The sequence below is a fragment of the Styela clava genome, chromosome 15 (genome assembly GCF_964204865.1).
Source record: "Styela clava chromosome 15, kaStyClav1.hap1.2, whole genome shotgun sequence".
Lineage (NCBI taxonomy): Eukaryota > Metazoa > Chordata > Ascidiacea > Stolidobranchia > Styelidae > Styela > Styela clava.
In genome coordinates this window covers 261,116-281,905 of record NC_135264.1, presented here as the reverse complement: position 1 = coordinate 281,905, position 20,790 = coordinate 261,116, and the positions used below count along the sequence as shown (strand labels likewise).

Here is a 20,790-nt window from a genome sequence, read left to right as displayed (position 1 = left end):
CATTCATATTGACGTCATACTGAACCGATGGCCAACCTGGTGAACAAAGAAGGATAAAATGATTACAAAAGTTTAAATATCAAAAAAGTACAGACGTTTAGGACCTTTGGAATGTCAATGACAGCAAATGCGATTCAGCAAGTGATATAACTGATTCTAACAATATAACACAACCATACAACTGACTCGATTTTGTAGGAAAATTTGCTCAAAGCAAAGTCACGCGAAATTACTCAAAAGATCTTTGATCTCAATTTTGTTTACTTCATTAGCGTTTCAATAGTTACAAAATAGCCTAAATACAACAGCAAACTAACAATTCACTGAAATATTCTTGTTATCTTTTTCTCTTCTCTGCAACTGGTTTGACTTCTCCTCCTGTCAATCAATCAATCATTTATTCGTCGTCACAAAAACATCAAATGCACAAAAAATTGGTACAATAAATAAATATAATAATAATGATATTTGTGCAACAGGAGTCGCGAGGGATCCTATTAGGTCTTCAAGCAGCGACAACTAAAGCGCTGTTACTGGTTCAGTGTAAAAAAATAACTACATTTGCTACAAACATTGACGATGCAATAGTCGTTATGATGAACATATTTTGAATCATTGAAAAAATTCGCAGCAAACTCAACTTTACTAAAATCATATAATAGAGAAAAAAAAAGAAAAACAACTCAACTATAAATTTATAAAAAAGGCATATTTGAATAAATGTATATAAGTTACATAAAAGACAAACGACAAGCGAGGGGAAAATGGTTAGACCAGGGGTCGGGAACCCATGGCTCGCGAGCCATATATGGCTCTTTTGGTGACGGCATATGGCTCCCAGAAAAATATAATATTCTAAGACTAAGCTTACTATTGTTACGAGATCCCAAACTCTTTTATAGCCGAATTTGGCAGGAAATTCCCAATACGTTTCAGAACACGCGCCCAGCACATGTCTATGTTATGTAAGATATTACTAGACAGGCATTGTGACAAACAAGGGGATTCTGGAACATATATTGTGACATCACAAAGCGATATAGTTTTAAAAACACTACGGATATGCCTAAACGAAAAAGGCTGATGAGTATCGTAGATTTCAACTTGGGCTGCATGTGAGCAACCGTTCAAGACCCGCAGCGACTACATGCAGCATCAGAAATCACATTAAATGTATATTGACATTATATGTGTTGACTTTTGAGTAAACATTTCAGGCCTGATTAAGTGAAGAAATGGTATATGGCTCGCACGGAAATGCAATTGAAAATATGTATATATTATGGCTCTCTTGACCAAAAAGGTTCCCGACCCCTGGGTTAGACCAAAGACAAAATTGTAAGTGACTAATTGAATAGAAGTTGGTAAGCTCTAATAAATCATAAAACGTTGATATGTATATATATACCATATGCTCCACAGTAAGTGGGCATAAAATTTACGAAAGAATGGTAGGCATATGCTTGCTCAATAAATTAAAATATAACGAATTTTGGCATTTTAGTGTAGAGGTTGCACCAAGGTTGGTAAAGTTAAAGTACCGGGTACTTTAGAAATAGACTCCTTACACCTATAGTTCCTCCGGCTTTTTGGGCAGCCATGGCGACAGTCTACAAATGCGACTACTGGGCTATGGACAGAAGATGGCGAATCATACTGAATACCGGTACTCCAATCAATGGCTGATGGAAGAGAGATAATAACTAATATATTTACTTTTTAGATATAATTTGAAACCGTAATAGCCTAAAGATTTAATGGTACTTGGTAAGGCATTCCACAGTTTCACACCCGTGTATTTTATGGATTTCTGTGTCCTGCTTGATGAATATCTTGGGACATACCGGTAATATGAACTTGACGAAGCTGATCTAGTAGAGTATGAATGGATATTACTCTGCATTCTGAAAATTCCCGCGAATGCCATGGGAAGCTTGTTATCGAAGTACTGGTGCATGAGTTTCAGTATCTCAAATTCATGGATATGACCAAGCTTAATAATTCGACACCTGTGGTACAAAGGATCTAGTCTAGATCGGAAAGGTGCACTACATATGGCTCTAATTGCTTTGTTTTGCAAAACTTCTAATCTGTGGAGTAGAGTCGATGACGCACTACCCCAAGTTATAATGCCATACTGCAGATACGACTGGAAAAGAGAAAAATAAACCAATCGGAGAGCTGGCATGGTGAGGAATTTTCTTAGTTTAAATAATAAACCTGTTGCACTTGTGATGTCCATTTCAATTGGTCATCAATGTGGATACCTAGGTATTTGTATGAGTTGACATTTTCAAGTGCAACCTTGTCAATATTAATTTGAAGCCGAATTTTATTTTTTTCATTTATCCTGGATTCCTGGGACTAATTAATAAGATTCTTTTCTAAATTCTTTTCTAAAAGAATTTGTGTTTATTTTTCAAATGCTTCTCAGCTTAATAAAATTCTGTCTTTTGCGCGTATCGCTGACTCCCTGGAATAAAAATAAAGCATATACTGCATTGTTTTAACTAATTACTGCGTCATGAGGAACCTATTTCTAACATTTCAATGTGGACAAAGAAAACATAAAAGGCTTTTAAGCTAAAGCGCACTCGTGTTTCCTGAATGTATGTAAGATTAAAGATTCTCACGCTCGATAAACAACCTGCAACAAGACCGAATACCTCATAATAATTAATTAAAAAAAATATCTTGACTGAAACTTTTTCGATGTTAAACAATTTATGTAGGAATCCTATTATACAGATCTTTCAAAAATGATTGTAATATTAGAGAAATTCTACCTCGCGCAGTTTCGACTACCACAGACTTAAGCTCACTAAACGGCAAGAGTTTCAACTGCATTTAAACACCTCAACACAATTCTACATTCTACACTTCAGCAAACGTAGATAGACGAACAGCAATCACGATTTAGTAAGTGATAGCCTATAGCTAATGCTGGCAATATAACACGACAACAACACTGACACGTTTTCATTGTAAATTTGCTTAAAGCAAACTCACGAGAACTTACTCAAAAGATGATCTCTAAGTTAAGCTAACGACGACCACTAATTTCATTTTACTTATTGTCACCATCAAGAATATTAAAGGGATAAATGGAATAGGTTTTCAGGTAGATCGATTTATGACAAGAGTTGATAGGAAAATATATCAAAGCACTTTAGAGTTGAGGCGTATGCGTATATACGATAATATCGAATAATTGCTGGCAAGCAGGTCGAAACATTAGAAATATTGTATGAAGAAAATGCAGCGAAAATACTAAATGACTATCGAGGATAACTTTTTTTTTTATTTCAACCTATTTTTTCTCTACCAATGAGAATATGTACCGACCTTTTATTACCCAAACTTTATCTGAGATATGACTTGAAATTGATAGCTGAAAAACGGGACAACGCGCCAACAAATACTGCATGAAAAAATCACATAGCCAGTATTTAATAAGTTACTGTTAGCATAGCTTATTGACAGAAATAGACCGTTTCTAAACTTTTTGCATTTGAAATGATTCATTTTTTCAATACTTGAGATCATTTGGCATTAGTTAAAATTATATAAATGTACAAAATCGCGTTCGCAGCACCTCGTTCGTGTTAAAAAATTGATGAAACGAAATTTGCAATGAAATAAGAGTCAATATCAATAAACAAGTATAATTATCGCAATATTAAAGTGTATTAGTGTTTTACTATGTTTCTTGATATAAACTTTTATGTGCGTCGGTAGGTCAACTGAACAGATGAAACTACTGAAAGCTGAAAGTGATTGTTTGCAATCGCTGAAGACTTGAGCACACCGCACGGCACAGGTTTTAACTGCGTTTTGCAGGTTCAGGAATTGCCTCATTGCTGCTCACAGTCGTCGGTTGCGGTCACGTTTAGTCGTAGATGCGCCTGTCGTAAAATATTTCTCCGAACCCGGACATGCAAATGAGAAATAGCAGGTGACACGCAATAAGAGCAGAGTTTAAAATCGTACTCCTCGAGACATTGTTCCAAATGTTCTCGGAGTCTCTAGTAAAGTCTGTCTGGTTTTTAATTAACCTCCACAGAGAAAAGTATTCGTCAGGGCAAACTTAGTCCCTGATTCAAAAACAAAGAAACCCAACATTGAGTAACTTTTATGTGAAACGTTTGGATCTTTTTTACAAATCCTGCGTCAAAAAACAACCCCGCCACCGCTCTAACTAAAAAAAGTAAATATCCAGTTAGGGTTTGGCTTGGGGTTAGGAATGCTGATTATTCCGGGAATTAAAATTTTTAAATCATTTATAACCCTAACTTGATGACTGATTTGCTAATTTGTTCTTTTAAAACTTGGCGGGCTTTTTTTTTCTAATCTTGCATTTTCCCATTATTGTCAGGGTCTCGGTATAAAAGATTCAAATGATTATATGCTAACTGATGACTTTCATTGCACTAGTTCGTTAAGTGTAACAGTTTGAACTTGTTATTTAGACACAGTTATGTTGAACGAGAGCTCCCCTATAAGGACTCAGTTCAGTTCTGAATCTGATGACGTTACGCAGTCGACGAAAATCATCTGACGCAGTGTACCATAACAGTATTTCGAAAGTGTTTCGATTAATCACTGTAATTAGCAAATTGATAGCAAGCAGCTCGGATGCATTGTCACTGTCTAGCTTAATTTTCATTGTTAGTTAGAGTCTTCGGAGACGTTTATGATGTTGAGTATTGGTTTTAGTATTCTCAATTTTGCGGTTAGGAATACCTATTTGGATTGAAGTTAGAATCGGGGTTGAATGCGAGATGCCCGATTGTAATTAAAATATAATTTTTGACTGCAGGTTAGGGCTGTATTATAGTTATACTAGGTAAATAACAGCTGCTTTTATATTTTAGCCATTCAAGTTACATTGAGTTCACTTTGGATTAAACTTTATTGGATAGTGTCACCTGGGGATCTAAAACATGTGGTATGTATCTAATCAGTCTCAAATAGAGTAATGTATATATAATTTTATGGATTTAGTTATCTGCTTATATTTGTAAATTTTAATTGCCACTGTACACCACTGTAAGATTTGTTTAGATATCCGCATGTTATATTCAGTTTTTTCATTATTTTCTGTAGGTTAGGTTCGAGATGTCGATGTTCCGGATTTTGTTTCAAGTACCATCGTAATAATTGTTATGAAAGAATTAAACCGATTTCAAATTGGATTCAATTGCGGCAAAACTTTGAGGCACAGAAAGCAAGATGGGCACTTTATCGCTTTGAGTCGAGTTGCTTGAAAACTCAATTTAGTTGACAATAAATCGATTTGGCTGGGACAGGGCATGGGGCACGTTGACAATGGTCTCCATTCACGTAAGCCAGGAAAGTAGAAGATTAACTCATTCTTAAATGTTATCAAAACAAGAAGAACCGTGTTCGCTCGCGATGTAATCAAGTGTGGATGAATGAGTGAGTAAGCTCATTACGGAGTATAATATAATTTCATAAAATGACGAGAGATTACTGACTATACGGAAAATAAAATCAAAAATAATTCTTATGTTGTGACTAGATTTCGGGACTACTTCAAATTGGAAAGTAATGCATTTGGAAAAATACCAATATCTGAAAGATACAGACATGATTTTTTTAGTCAATAATTTGATTTTGAACAAAACATAACGTTCATATATGATTGCTTTTTAATGTGAATAAGAAGATTCTTTAAACAGGGTTATTGTCGAAAATATCGTACGTCTCAAAAACTTACGTATGTCATTATTCTTCTCCAAATCTTCGTAGTCAGAATCTCCTCTTCCATCAATGAATTGAAACATCGTTTTACAAATCTACGTTCTACGTTGGTCAGCATACATATTTAGACGAGCAGGAAATCGCCTGTATCAGTTTTTATCTGCAATCAAATTATAAGTCTTTAAAACAATGTTTATTTTCATTATGACGTCATATTGGATCGGCTTGGTAAACAAGGAATGGTACAGTAATGATGAAAATTTGAATACCAAAAAAGTACCAACGTATAGCACGTATACGCTTTTGACATTTTTCATAGCTGAGGGTTACTTGAGACATGCGTACATAAACTAAGTCGCTGAACCATTGGGTTGAAAGGAAATTGGCACAAGGAATGTCAACAACAGCAATCGCGATTTAGTAAGTGATAGCCTATAATTAATGCTGATAATATAAAACGACCACAACACTGAGACGTTTCAATTGGAAATTTGCTCAAAGTCACGAAAACTCAAAGTGAAGCTACCGACGACTACTAATATACCAATAGATACTGACACTATGTATATATAGGGAAAAATAATATTGCGCGTTAGTAAATATCAACTGACGCAGTTCCTGTTGATTTGATTGAGAAATAACTATGAGGTATTGAATTCCAAATAGCTGAATCTCGTGGAAGAAAATCTCGAAGCATAGAATATTTTGTCTGGTATTTCACTGACTGTAAACGGGTGGGAATTCACAGTAAACCGAACTTGACGAGAAAAATTGTTACACTTCCCAATGCATAACGCGAATCTATGGTTGTGACAATTTCTGTTTACTTATTGTCACCATCCAGAATTAACACTGAAGATAAGAAGAATAAGCTTTCAGGTAAGTCGACTTGAGACAAGAGTTGTAGGTAAATAAAAAATAAAAACTTTAGTTTAGAGTAAAGGTGTATGTCGTATATGCGATAATATCTAAAAATTTCTGGCAAGCAGGTTGAAACATTAAAAATACCGTATGAAGAAAATACAGCGAAAATGCTAAATGACTATCGTGGATAACTTTTTCATTTCAGCCTATTTGTGACCAATGAGATTATGTACCATACTTTCATTTACTAATTTATATCTGAGATATTACTAAACATTTACTAAGTAACTGAAGAACGTACCAACGCGCCAACAAATACTGAAAAAATCTGATAATCACATAGCCAGTATTCATTAAGTCATTGACTGGAACAGGCCGAATCTAACTTCCTTGCATTTGAGATGATTCTTTTTTTTTCAATACTTAAGATAATTTGGTAATTTTATGTTTGCAATAGTTTAGTTAGACCGCTTCATAACTTCAGATATGATGAGATACAATATCAACGAAAGAAAGTTTATTAATATCAGGAACGAATTAAAAGTTTACTTCATCAGCGTTTCAATAGTTACAAACCCGCCTGAAACAAATAGCAAACTCACATTTCACCGGAATTATCCTATTGACCATAGTCCATAGTATATTATACTTTGGGTTTCTCCGCAGACAATTCAGAGTGGATAAATGAGTGCATGAGCTCAAGTTGGAGTGAAATAATTTATACGAATTAAACGAAAATTAAAAACAAATCAATTTCCCTTTTGTGACGAGATTTCGGGACCACAGCATTTTGAAAAATATCAGAATCTACAAGCTATAGAGTTATTTTATTCTATAATTTGATTTTGAGCAAAACATTACGTTGATATGTGAATCAGAAGGTTCCTCAACAGCGTTATATTCCCAAAAAAATATTACACCACAAAAACTTACGCCTTCTATTAATCTTCTCTAAATCTTTGTAGTCAGAATCTCCTCTTCTATCAATGAATTGAAACACCTTTATACGATTCTACACACCACATTGGTCAGCGAACGGCAAGTATTCGTCTGTATCGGTTTTTATCAACAATCAAATTATAACTCCATAAATAATATTTCTATTAATTTTGACGTCATACTGAACCGATGGCCAGCCTGGTGAATAAAAAAGGATAAATTGATTACAAAAGTTTAAATATTAAAAAAGTACAGGCGTTTAGGACCTTTGGAATGTCAATGACAGCAAACACGATTTAGTAAGTGATATAACTGATTCTAACAATATAACACGACCATACAACTGACTCGATTTTATGAAGCGCACTCGCGTTTTCTGAATGTATGTAAGATTAAAGATTCTCACGCTCGAGAAATACCTGCAACAAGACCGAACAACTCATAATATTCAATTAAAATAAATATCTTGACTAAAACTTTCTTGACGTATTAAAAAGAATTTTTACAAAAATTTTAGTATGTTAAACAATTTATGTAGGAATTCTATTATAAAGATCTTTCAAAAAATTATGTAATTCGTAATATTAGAGAAATTCTACCTCGCACAGTTTCGACTACCACAGACTTAAGCCCACTACACGGCAAGAGTTTCAGCTGCATTTAAACACCTTTATACAATTCTACATTCTATACTTGTCAGCAAACGTAGATAGACGAACAGCCAAATTAGATTCATTAAAATAGTGTTTATATTCAGTATGCCGTCATACTAAATCGCAAACCGGCCTGAGAAACAAAGACGGATGAAATAATGATGCAAGATTAAATACCAAAAGCTACCAACGTTCAGGACCCACGCTATTGGCATTTTTCACAGCTTAGGATACCTTACAACATGCGTAAATAAATTTAGTCACTGAAACGTTGGGTTAAAAGAACTTGGCACAAACAATGTTAAATGAGAGCAATCGCGATTTAGTAAGTGATAGCCTATCCTACAACTAATGCTGGCAATATAACACGTCCATAACACTGACACGTTTTCATTGTAAATTTGCTCAAAGCAAACTCACGAGAACATACTCAAAAATGATCTCAAAGTTAGGATAACGACGACCACTAATTTCATTTTATTTATTGTCACAATCCAGAATTATTAAAAATTTGATGAAACAGAGTTTGCAATGTAAGAGGAATCGAACATTTTTCTTCAATATCAAGAAACGAGTACAGGTATCGTATTATTAAAGCGTATTATTGTTTTAATATGTTTCTTGATATAAACTTTTATGTGCGTCGGTAGGTCGTCTGAACAGACAACAAAAGTACTAAAAGCTGAAAGTGATTTTTTGCCGCATGGAACGAGTTTCAACCGCGTTTTGCAGGTTCAGGAATTGCCTCATTGCTGCTCACAGTCGTCGGTTGCGATCTTGTTTAGTCATAGATGCGCCTGTCGTAAAATATTTCTCCGAACCCGGACATGCAAATGAGAAATAGCAGATGACACGCATTATGAGCAGAGTTCAAAATCGTACTCCACAAAAGATTGTTCCAAATGTTCTCGGAGTCTCTAGTAAAGTCTGTCTGGTTTTTAATTAACCTCCACAAAGCAAAGTATTACTGAGGGAAAACTTAGTTCCTCATTCAAAAATAAAGAAACCCAACATTGAGTAACTTTTATGTGAAACGTTTGGATTTTTTTTTTCAAATCCTGCGCCAAAAAACAACCCCGCCATCGCTCTAACTTAAAGAAAGTATTTATTCAGTTAAGGTTTGGCTTGGGGTTATGAATGCTGATTACTCCGGAAATTAAAATTTTCAAATCATTTATAACCCTAACTTGATGAATGATTGCTGATTTGTTATTTTAAAACTTGGCGTGGTGTTTGTCTCAAATCTCGCATTTTACCATTAGTTTCAGGGTCTCGGTATGAAAGATTCAAATACTTGTGTGCTAACTGATGTCTTTCATTACACTAGTTCGTTAAGTGTAATAGTTTGAACTTGTTATTTAGACACAGTTATGTTGAACGAGAGCTCCCCTATAAAGACTCAGTTCAGTTCTGAATCTGATGACGTTACGCAGTCGACGAAAAACATCTGACGCAGTGTCCCACAGCAGTATTTCGACAGTGTTTTGATTAATCACTGTAATTAGCAAATTGATAGCAAGCAGCTCGGATGCATTGTCAGTGTCTAGCTTAATGTTCATTGTTAGTTAGAGTCTTCCGAGACGTTTCTGATGTTTAGTATTGGTTTTAGTATTCTCAATTTTGCAGTTAAAAATACCAATTTGAATTGAAGTTAGAATCGGGGTTGAATGCGAGATGCCCGATTGTAATTAAAATATAATTTTTGACTGCAGGTTAGGGCTGTATTATAGTTATACTAAGTAAATAACAGCTGCTTTTATAGTTTAGACATGCAAGTTACATTGAGTTCACTTCGGATTAAACTTTATTGGATAGTGTCACCTGGGGATCTAAAACATGTGGTATGTATCTAATCAGTCTCAAATAAAGTAAAGTATATATAATTTTATGCATTTAGTTATGTGCTGATATTTGTAGATTTTAATTGCCACTGTACACTACCGTAAGATTTGTTTGGATATCCGCATGTTATAATCAGTTTGTTCATTGTTTTCTGTAGGCTACGTTCGAGATGTCGATGTTCTTGATTTTGTTTCAAGTACCATCGTAATAATTGTTATGAAAGAATTAAACCGATTTCAAATTGGATTCAATTGCGGCAAAACTTTGAGGCACAGAAAGCGAGATGGGCACTTTATCGCTTTGAGTCGAGTTGCTTGAAAACTGAATATAGTTGACAAAAAATCGATTTGGCTGGGACAGGGCATGGGGCACGTTGACAATGGTCTCCATTCACGTGAGCCAGGAAAGTAGAAGGTTAACTCATTCTTAAACGTTATCAAAACAAGAAGAACCGTGTTCGCTCGCGATGTAATCAAGTGTGGATGAATGAGTGAGTAAGCTCATTACGGAGTATAATATAATTTCATAAAATGACGAGAGATTACTGACTATACGGAAAATACAATCAAAAATAATTCTTATGTCGTGACTAGATTTCGGGACTACTTCAAATTGGAAAGTAATGCATTTGGATAAATACCAATATCTGAAAGATACAGACATGAGTATTTTTAGTCAATAATTTGATTTTGAACAAAACATAACGTTCATATATGATTGCTTTTTAATGTGAATAAGAAAATTCTTTAAACAGGGTTTTCGTGTCGAAAATATCGTACGTCTCAAAAACTTACGTATGTTTATTCTTCTGCAAACATTTGTAGTCAGAATCTCCTCTTCCATCAATGAATTGAAACACCGTTATACAAATCTACATTCTGCGTTGGTCAGCATACATATTTAGACGAGGATTTCGCCTGTATCGTTTTTTATCTGCAATCAAATTATAAGTCTTTAAAACAATGTTTATGTTCATTATGACGTCATATCGGATTGGCTTGGTAAACAAGGAATGGTACAGTAATGATGAAAATTTTAATACCAAAAAAGTACCAACGTATAGCACGTATACGCTTTTGACATTTTTCACAGCTGAGGGTGACTTGAGACATGCGTAAATAAATTCAGTCACTGAACCATTGGGTTGAAAGGAAATTGGCACAATGAATGTCAGTAACAGCAATCGCGATTTAGTAAGTGATAGCCTATAATTAATGCTGATAATATAAAACGACCACAACACTGAGACGTTTCAATTGGAAATTTTCTCAAAGTCACGAAAACTCAAAGTGAAGCTACCGACGACTACTAATATACCAATAGATACTGACACTATGTATATATATATAGAATATAATGGTAATGCGCGTTAGTAAATATCAACTGACGCAGTTCCTGTTGATTTGATTGAGAAATAACTATGAGGTATTGAATTCCAAATAGCTGAATCTCGTGGAAGAAAATCTCGAAGCATAGAATATTTTTTCTGGTATTTCACTGACTGTAAACGGGTGAGAATTCACAGTAAACCGAACTTGACGATAAAAATTGTTAGACATCCCAATGCATAACGCGAATCTATGGTTCTGTTTACTTATTGTCACCATCCAGAATTAACACTGAAGATAAGAAGAATAAGCTTTCAGGTAAGTCGACTTGAGACAAGAGTTGTAGGAAAATAAAAAAAAAAACTTTAGTTTATAGTAAAGGTGTATGTCGTATATGCGATAATATCTAAAAATTTCTGGCAAGCAGGTTGAAACATTAAAAATACCGTATGAAGAAAATACATTGAAAATGCTAATGACTATCGTGGATAACTTTTTCATTTCAGCCCATTTGTGACCAATGAGATTATGTACCATACTTTCATTTACTAAATTATATCTGAGATATTACTAAACATTTACTAAGTAACTGAAGAACGGACCAACGCGCCAACAAATACTGAAAAAATCTGATAATCACATAGCCAGTATTCATTAAGTTACCGTTAGGTCATTGACAGGAACAGACCGAATCTAACTTCCTTGCATTTGAGATGATTCATTTTTTTTCAATACTTAAGATAATTTGGTAATTTTATGTTTCAATAGTTTAGTTAGACCGCTTCATAACTTCAGATATGATGAGATACTATATCAACGAAAAAAAGTTTATTAATATCAGGAACGAATTAAAAGTTTACTTCATTAGCGTTTCAATAGTTACAAACCGGCCTGAAATAAATAGCAAACTCACATTTCACCGGAATTATCCTATTGACCATAGTCCATAGTATATTATATATTGGGTTTCTCCGCAGGTAATTCAGAGTGGACAAATGAGTGCATGAGCTCAAGTTGGAGTGAAATATTTTTATTAAATGGCGGTAAGATTACCGATTATAAGAAAATTAAAATCAAATCAATTTCCGTTTTGTGACGAGATTTCGGGACCATAGCATTTTGAAAAATATCAGAATCTACAAGCTATAGAGTGATTTTATTCAATAATTTGATTTTGAGCAAAACATTACGTTGATATGTAAATCAGAAGGTTCCTCAACAGCGTTATATCCCAAAAAAATATTACACCCCAAAAATCCACGCCTCTCATTAATCTTCTCTAAATCTTTGTAGTCAGAATCTCCTCTTCTATCAATGAATTGAAACACCTTTATACGACTCTACACACCACATTGGTCAGCGAACGGCAAGTATTCGTCTGTATCGGTTTTTATCAACAATTAAATTATAACTCCATAAATAATGTTTCTATTAATTTTGACGTCATACTGAACCGATGGCCAGCCTAGTGAATAAAAAAGGATAAAATGATTACAAATGTTTTGATATTAAAAAAGTACAGGCGTTTAGGACCCTTGGAATGTCAATGACAGCAAACACGATTTAGTAAGTGATATAACTGATTCTAACAATATAACACGACCATACAACTGACTCGATTTTGTAAAGCGCACTCGCGTTTTCTAAATGTATGTAAGATTAAAGATTCTCACGCTCGAGAAACACCTGCAACAAGACCGAACAACTCATAATATTCAATTAAAATAAATATCTTGACTAAAACTTTCTTGACGTGTTGAAAAGAATTTTTACAAAAATTTAAGTATGTTTAACAATTTATGTAGGAATTCTATTATGAAGATCTTTCAAAAAAGTATGTAATTTGTAATATTAGAGAAATTCTACCTCGCGCAGTTTCGACTACCACAGACTTAAGCCCACTACACGGCAAGAGTTTCAACTGCATTTAAACACCTTTATACAATTCTACATTCTATACTTGTCAGCAAACGTAGATAGACGAACAGCCAAGTTAGATTCATTATGACGTCATACTAAATCGCAAACCGGTCTGAGAAACAAAGACGGATGAAATAAAGATGCAAGATTAAATACCAAAAGGTACCAACGTTTAGGACCCACGCTATTGACATTTTTCACAGCTTAGGATAACTTACAACATGCGTAAATAAATTTAGTCACTGAATCGTTGGGTAAAAAGAACTTGGCACAAACAATGTTAATGAGAGCAATCGCGATTTAGTAAGTGATAGCCTATCCTACAACTAATGCTGGCAATATAACACGTACATAACACTGACACGTTTTCATTGTAAATTTGCTCAAAGCAAAGTCACGAGAACTTACTCAAAAGATGATCTCAAAGTTAGGATAACGACGACCACTAATTTCATTTTATTTATCGTCACCATCCAGAATTATTGAAAATTTGATGAAACAGAGTTTGCAATGTGAGAGGAATCGAAAATTTTTCTTCAATATCAAGAAACGAGTATAGGTATCGTATTATTAAAGCGTATTATTGTTTTACTATGTTTCTTGATATAAACTTTTATGTGCGTCGGTAGGTCAACTGAACAGACAAAAGTACTAAAAGCTGAAAGTGATTTTTTGCCGCAATTGGAACGAGTTTCAACCGCGTTTTGCAGGTTCAGGAATTGCCTCATTGCTGCTCACAGTCGTCGGTTGCGATCTTGTTTAGTCATAGATGCGCCTGTCGTAAAATATTTCTCCGAACCCGGACATGCAAATGAGAAATAGCAGATGACACGCAATATGAGCAGAGTTTAAAATCGTACTCCACAAAAGATTGTTCCAAATGTTCTCGGAGTCTCTAGTAAAGTGTGTCTGGTTTTTAATTAACCTCCACAGAGCAAAGTATTACTGAGGACAAACTTAGTTCCTCATTCAAAAATAAAGAAACCCAACATTGAGTAACTTTTATGTGAAACGTTTGGATTTTTTTTTCAAATCCTGCGCCAAAAAACAACCCCGCCACCGCTCTAACTTAAAGAAAGTATTTATTCAGTTAAGGTTTGGCTTGGGGTTATGAATGCTGATTACTCCGGAAATTAAAATTTCTAAATCATCTATAACCTTAACTTGATGAATGATTGCTAATTTGTTATTTTTAAACTTGGCGTGGTGTTTGTCTCAAATCTCACATTTTCCCATTAGTTTCAGGGTCTCGGTATAAAAGATTCAAATAATTTTGTGCTAACTGATGTCTTTCATTACACTAGTTCGTTAAGTGTAATAGTTTGAACATGTTATTTAGACATGCTCAATATGGCGTCATATTGGACCGGATTGGTAAACATGGAATGGTACAGTAATGATGAAAATTCAATTACCAAAAAGTACCAACGTATAGCACGTATACGCTTTTGACATTTTTCACAGCCGAGGATGACTTGAGACATGCGTAAATAAATTCAGTCACTGAACCATTGGATTGAAAGGAAATTGGCACAAAGAATGTCAATAACAGCAATCGCGATTTAGTAAGTGATAGCCTACAATTAATGCTGATAATATAAAACGACCATAACACTGAGACGTTTCGATTGGAAATTTTCTCAAAGTCACGAAAACTCAAAGTGAAGCTACCGACGACTACTAAAATACCAATAGATACTGACACTATGTATATATAGGGGAAAATAATATTGCGCGTTAGTAAATATCAACTGACGCAGTTCCTGTTGATTTGATTGAGAAATAACTATGAGGTATTGAATTCCAAATAGCTGAATCTCGTGGAAGAAAATCTCGAAGCATAGAATATTTTGTCTGGTATTTCACTGACTGTAAACGGGTGGGAATTCACAGTAAACCGAAGTTGACGAGAAAAATTGTTACACTTCCCAATGCATAACGCGAATCTATGGTTGTGACAATTTCTGTTTACTTATTGTCACCATCCAGAATTAACACTGAAGATAAGAAGAATAAGCTTTCAGGTAAGTCGACTTGAGACAAGAGTTGTAGGTAAATAAAAAATAAAAACTTTAGTTTAGAGTAAAGGTGTATGTCGTATATGCGATAATATCTAAAAATTTCTGGCAAGCAGGTTGAAACATTAAAAATACCGTATGAAGAAAATAGAGCGGAAATGCTAAATGACTATCGTGGATAACTTTTTCATTTCAGCCTATTTGTGACCAATGAGATTATGTACCATACTTTCATTTACTAATTTATATCTGAGATATTACTAAACATTTACTAAGTAACTGAAGAACGTACCAACGCGCCAACAAATACTGAAAAAATCTGATAATCACATAGCCAGTATTCATTAAGTCATTGACAGGAACAGACCGAATCTAACTTCCTTGCATTTGAGATGATTCTTTTTTTTTTCAATACTTAAGATAATTTGGTAATTTTATGTTTGCAATAGTTTAGTTAGACCGCTTCATAACTTCAGATATGATGAGATACAATATCAACGAAAGAAAGTTTATTAATATCAGGAACGAATTAAAAGTTTACTTCATCAGCGTTTCAATAGTTACAAACCCGCCTGAAACAAATAGCAAACTCAAATTTCACCGGAATTATCCTATTGACCATAGTCCATAGTATATTATACTTTGGGTTTCTCCGCAGATAATTCAGAGTGGATAAATGAGTGCATGAGCTCAAGTTGGAGTGAAATAATTTATACGAAATTATACGAATTAAACGAAAATTAAAAACAAATCAATTTCCCTTTTGTGACGAGATTTCGGGACCACAGCATTTTGAAAAATATCAGAATCTACAAGCTATAGAGTGATTTTATTCTATAATTTGATTTTGAGCAAAACATTACGTTGATATGTGAATCAGAAAGTTCCTCAACAGCGTTATATTCCCAAAAAAATATTACACCACAAAAACTTACGCCTTCTATTAATCTTCTCTAAATCTTTGTAGTCAGAATCTCCTCTTCTATCAATGAATTGAAACACCTTTATACGATTCTACACACCACATTGGTCAGCGAACGGCAAGTATTCGTCTGTATCGGTTTTTATCAACAATCAAATTATAACTCCATAAATAATGTTTCTATTAATTTTGACGTCATACTGAACCGATGGCCAGCCTGGTGAATAAAAAAGGATAAATTGATTACAAAAGTTTAAATATTAAAAAAGTACAGGCGTTTAGGACCTTTGGAATGTCAATGACAGCAAACACGATTTAGTAAGTGATATAACTGATTCTAACAATATAACACGACCATACAACAGACTCGATTTTATGAAGCGCACTCGCGTTTTCTGAATGTATGTAAGATTAAAGAATCTCACGCTCGAGAAATACCTGCAACAAGACCGAAAATCTCATAATATTCAATTAAAATAAATATCTTGACTAAAACTTTCTTGACGTGTTAAAAAGAATTTTTACAAAAATTTTAGTATGTACAATTTATGTAGGAATTCTATTATAAAGATCTTTCAAAAAATTATGTAATTCGTAATATTAGAGAAATTCTACCTCGCCCAGTTTCGACTACCACAGACTTAAGCCCACTACACGGCAAGAGTTTCAGCTGCATTTAAACACCTTTATACAATTCTACATTCTATACTTGTCAGCAAACGTAGATAGACGATCAGCCAAATTAGATTCATTAAAATAGTGTTTATATCCATTATGCCGTCATACTAAATCGCAAACCGGCCTGAGAAACAAAGAAGGATGAAATAATGATGCAAGATTAAATACCAAAAGCTACCAACGTTCAGGACCCACGCTATTGGCATTTTTCACAGCTTAGGATACCTTACAACATGCGTAAATAAATTTAGTCACTGAAACGTTGGGTTAAAAGAACTTGGCACAAACAATGTTAAATGAGAGCAATCGCGATTTAGTAAGTGATAGCCTATCCTACAACTAATGCTGGCAATATAACACGTCCATAACACTGACACGTTTTCATTGTAAATTTGCTCAAAGCAAACTCACGAGAACATACTCAAAAAATGATCTCAAAGTTAGGATAACGACGACCACTAATTTCATTTTATTTATTGTCACAATCCAGAATTATTAAAAATTTGATGAAACAGAGTTTGCAATGTAAGAGGAATCAAACATTTTTCTTCAATATCAAGAAACGAGTACAGGTATCGTATTATTAAAGCGTATTATTGTTTTACTATGTTTCTTGATATAAACTTTTATGTGCGTCGGTAGGTCAACTGAACAGACAAAAGTACTAAAAGCTCAAAGTGATTTTTTGCCGCATGGAACGACTTTCAACCGCGTTTTGCAGGTTCAGGAATTGCCTCATTGCTGCTCACAGTCGTCGGTTGCGATCTTTTTTAGTCATAGATGCGCCTGTCGTAAAATATTTCTCCGAACCCGGACATGCAAATGAGAAATAGCAGCTGACACGCAATATGAGCAGAGTTCAAAATCGTACTCCACAAAAGATTGTTCCAAATGTTCTCGGAGTCTCTAGTAAAGTCTGCCTGGTTTTTAATTAACCTCCACAGAGCAAAGTATTACTGAGGGAAAACTTAGTTCCTCATTCAAAAATAAAGAAACCCAACATTGAGTAACTTTTATGTGAAACGTTTGGATTTTTTTTTTCAAATCCTGCGTCAAAAAACAACCCCGCCATCGCTCTAACTTAAAGAAAGTATTTATTCAGTTAAGGTTTGGCTTGGGGTTATGAATGCTGATTACTCCGGGAATTAAAATTTTCAAATCATTTATAACCCTAACTTGATGAATGATTGCTAATTTGTTATTTTAAAACTTGGCGTGGTGTTTGTCTCAAATCTCGCATTTTCCCATTAGTTTCAGGGTCTCGGTATGAAAGATTCAAATAATTGTGTGCTAACTGATGTCTTTCATTACACTAGTTCGTTAAGTGTAATAGTTTGAACTTGTTATTTAGACACAGTTATGTTGAACGAGTTCAGTTCTGAATCTGATGACGTTACGCAGTCGACGAAAAACATCTGACGCAGTGTCCCACAGCAGTATTTCGACAGTGTTTTGATTAATCACTGTAATTAGCAAATTGATAGCAAGCAGCTCGGATGCATTGTCAGTGTCTAGCTTAATGTTTATTGTTAGTTAGAGTCTTCCGAGACGTTTCTGATGTTTAGTATTGGTTTTAGTATTCTCAATTTTGCAAATACCAATGCAAATACCAATTTGAATTGAAGTTAGAATCGGGGTTGAATGCGAGATGCCCGATTGTAATTAAAATATAATTTTGACTGCAGGTTAGGGCTGTATTATAGTTATACTAAGTAAATAACAGCTGCTTTTATATTTTAGACATGCAAGTTACATTGAGTTCACTTTGGATTAAACTTTATTGGATAGTGTCACCTGGGGATCTAAAACATGTGGTATGTATCTAATCAGTCTCAAATAAAGTAAAGTATATATAATTTTATGCATTTAGTTATGTGCTGATATTTGTAAATTTTGATTGCCACTGTACACTACCGTAAGATTTGTTTGGATATCCGCATGTTATAATCCGTTTGTTCATTGTTTTCTGTAGGCTACGTTCGAGATGTCGATGTTCTTGATTTTGTTTCAAGTACCATCGTAATAATTGTTATGAAAGAATTAAACCGATTTCAAATTGGATTCAATTGCGGCAAAACTTTGAGGCACAGAAAGCGAGATGGGCACTTTATCGCTTTGAGTCGAGTTGCTTGAAAACTGAATATAGTTGATAATAAATCGATTTGGCTGGGACAGGGCATGGGGCACGTTGACAATGGTCTCCATTCACGTGAGCCAGGAAAGTAGAAGGTTAACTCATTCTTAAATGTTATCAAAACAAGAAGAACCGTGTTCGCACGCGATGTAATCAAGTGTGGATGAATGAGTGAGTAAGCTCATTACGGAGTATAATATAATTTCATAAAATGACGAGAGATTACTGACTATACGGAAAATACAATCAAAAATAATTCTTATGTTGTGACTGGATTTCGGCACTACTTCAAATTGGAAAGTAATGCATTTGGATAAATACCAATAACTGAAAGATACAGACATGAGTATTTTTAGTCAATAATTTGATTTTGAACAAAACATAACGTTCATATATGATTGCTTTTTAATGTGAATAAGAAAATTCTTTAAACAGGGTTTTCGTGTCGAAAATATCGTACGTCTCAAAAACTTACGTATGTCTTTATTCTTCTGCAAACATTTGTAGTCAGAATCTCCTCTTCCATCAATGAATTGAAACACCGTTATACAAATCTACATTCTGCGTTGGTCAGCATACATATTTAGACGAGGATTTCGCCTGTATCGTTTTTTATCTGCAATCAAATTATAAGTCTTTAAAACAATGTTTATGTTCATTATGACGTCATATCGGATTGGCTTGGTAAACAAGGAATGGTACAGTAATGATGAAAATTTTAATACCAAAAAAGTACCAACGTATAGCACGTATACGCTTTTGACATTTTTCACAGCTGAGGGTGACTTGAGACATGCGTAAATAAATTCAGTCACTGAACCATTGGGTTGAAAGGAAATTGGCACAATGAATGTCAGTAACAGCAATCGCGATTTAGTAAGTGATAGCCTATAATTAATGCTGATAATATAAAACGACCACAACACTGAGACGTTTCAATTGGAAATTTTCTCAAAGTCACGAAAACTCAAAGTGAAGCTACCGACGACTACTAATATACCAATAGATACTGACACTATGTATATATATATAATAATGGTAATGCGCGTTAGTAAATATCAACTGACGCAGTTCCTGTTGATTTGATTGAGAAATAACTATGAGATATTGAATTCCAAATAGCTGAATCTCGTGGAAGAAAATCTCGAAGCATAGAATATTTTTTCTGGTATTTCACTGACTGTAAACGGGTGAGAATTCACAGTAAACCGAACTTGACGATAAAAATTGTTAGACATCCCAATGCATAACGCGAATCTATGGTTCTGTTTACCTATTGTCACCATCCAGAATTAACACTGAAGATAAGAAGAATAAGCTTTCAGGTAAGTCGACTTGAGACAAGAGTTGTAGGAAAATAAAATAAAAAACTTTAGTTTATAGTAAAGGTGTATGTCGTATATGCGATAATATCTAAAAATTTCTGGCAAGCAGGTTGAAACATTAAAAATACCGTATGAAGAAAATACATTGAAAATGCTAATGACTATCGTGGATAACTTTTTCATTTCAGCCCATTTGTGACCAATGAGATTATGTACCATACTTTCATTTACTAAATTATATCTGAGATATTACTAAACATTTACTAAGTAACTGAAGAACGGACCAACGCGCCAACAAATACTGAAAAAATCTGATAATCACATAGCCAGTATTCATTAAGTTACCGTTAGGTCATTGACAGGAACAGACCGAATCTAACTTCCTTGCATTTGAGATGATTCATTTTTTTTTCAAAACTTAAGATAATTTGGTAATTTTATGT

The 20,790-nt window shown here is 34.2% G+C and overlaps 1 long non-coding RNA gene across 1 annotated transcript; it reads left to right on the top strand.

Moving 5' to 3' along the window:
- Nucleotides 1–2,048: 2,048 nt before the first annotated feature.
- LOC144432426 (uncharacterized) lies at nucleotides 2,049–5,353 on the top strand. Its single transcript, XR_013480633.1, has 3 exons — nucleotides 2,049–2,189; nucleotides 4,875–4,948; nucleotides 5,107–5,353. It is a non-coding gene; the product is annotated as an uncharacterized LOC144432426 (long non-coding RNA).
- The last annotated feature ends 15,437 nt before the right edge of the window (nucleotides 5,354–20,790 follow it).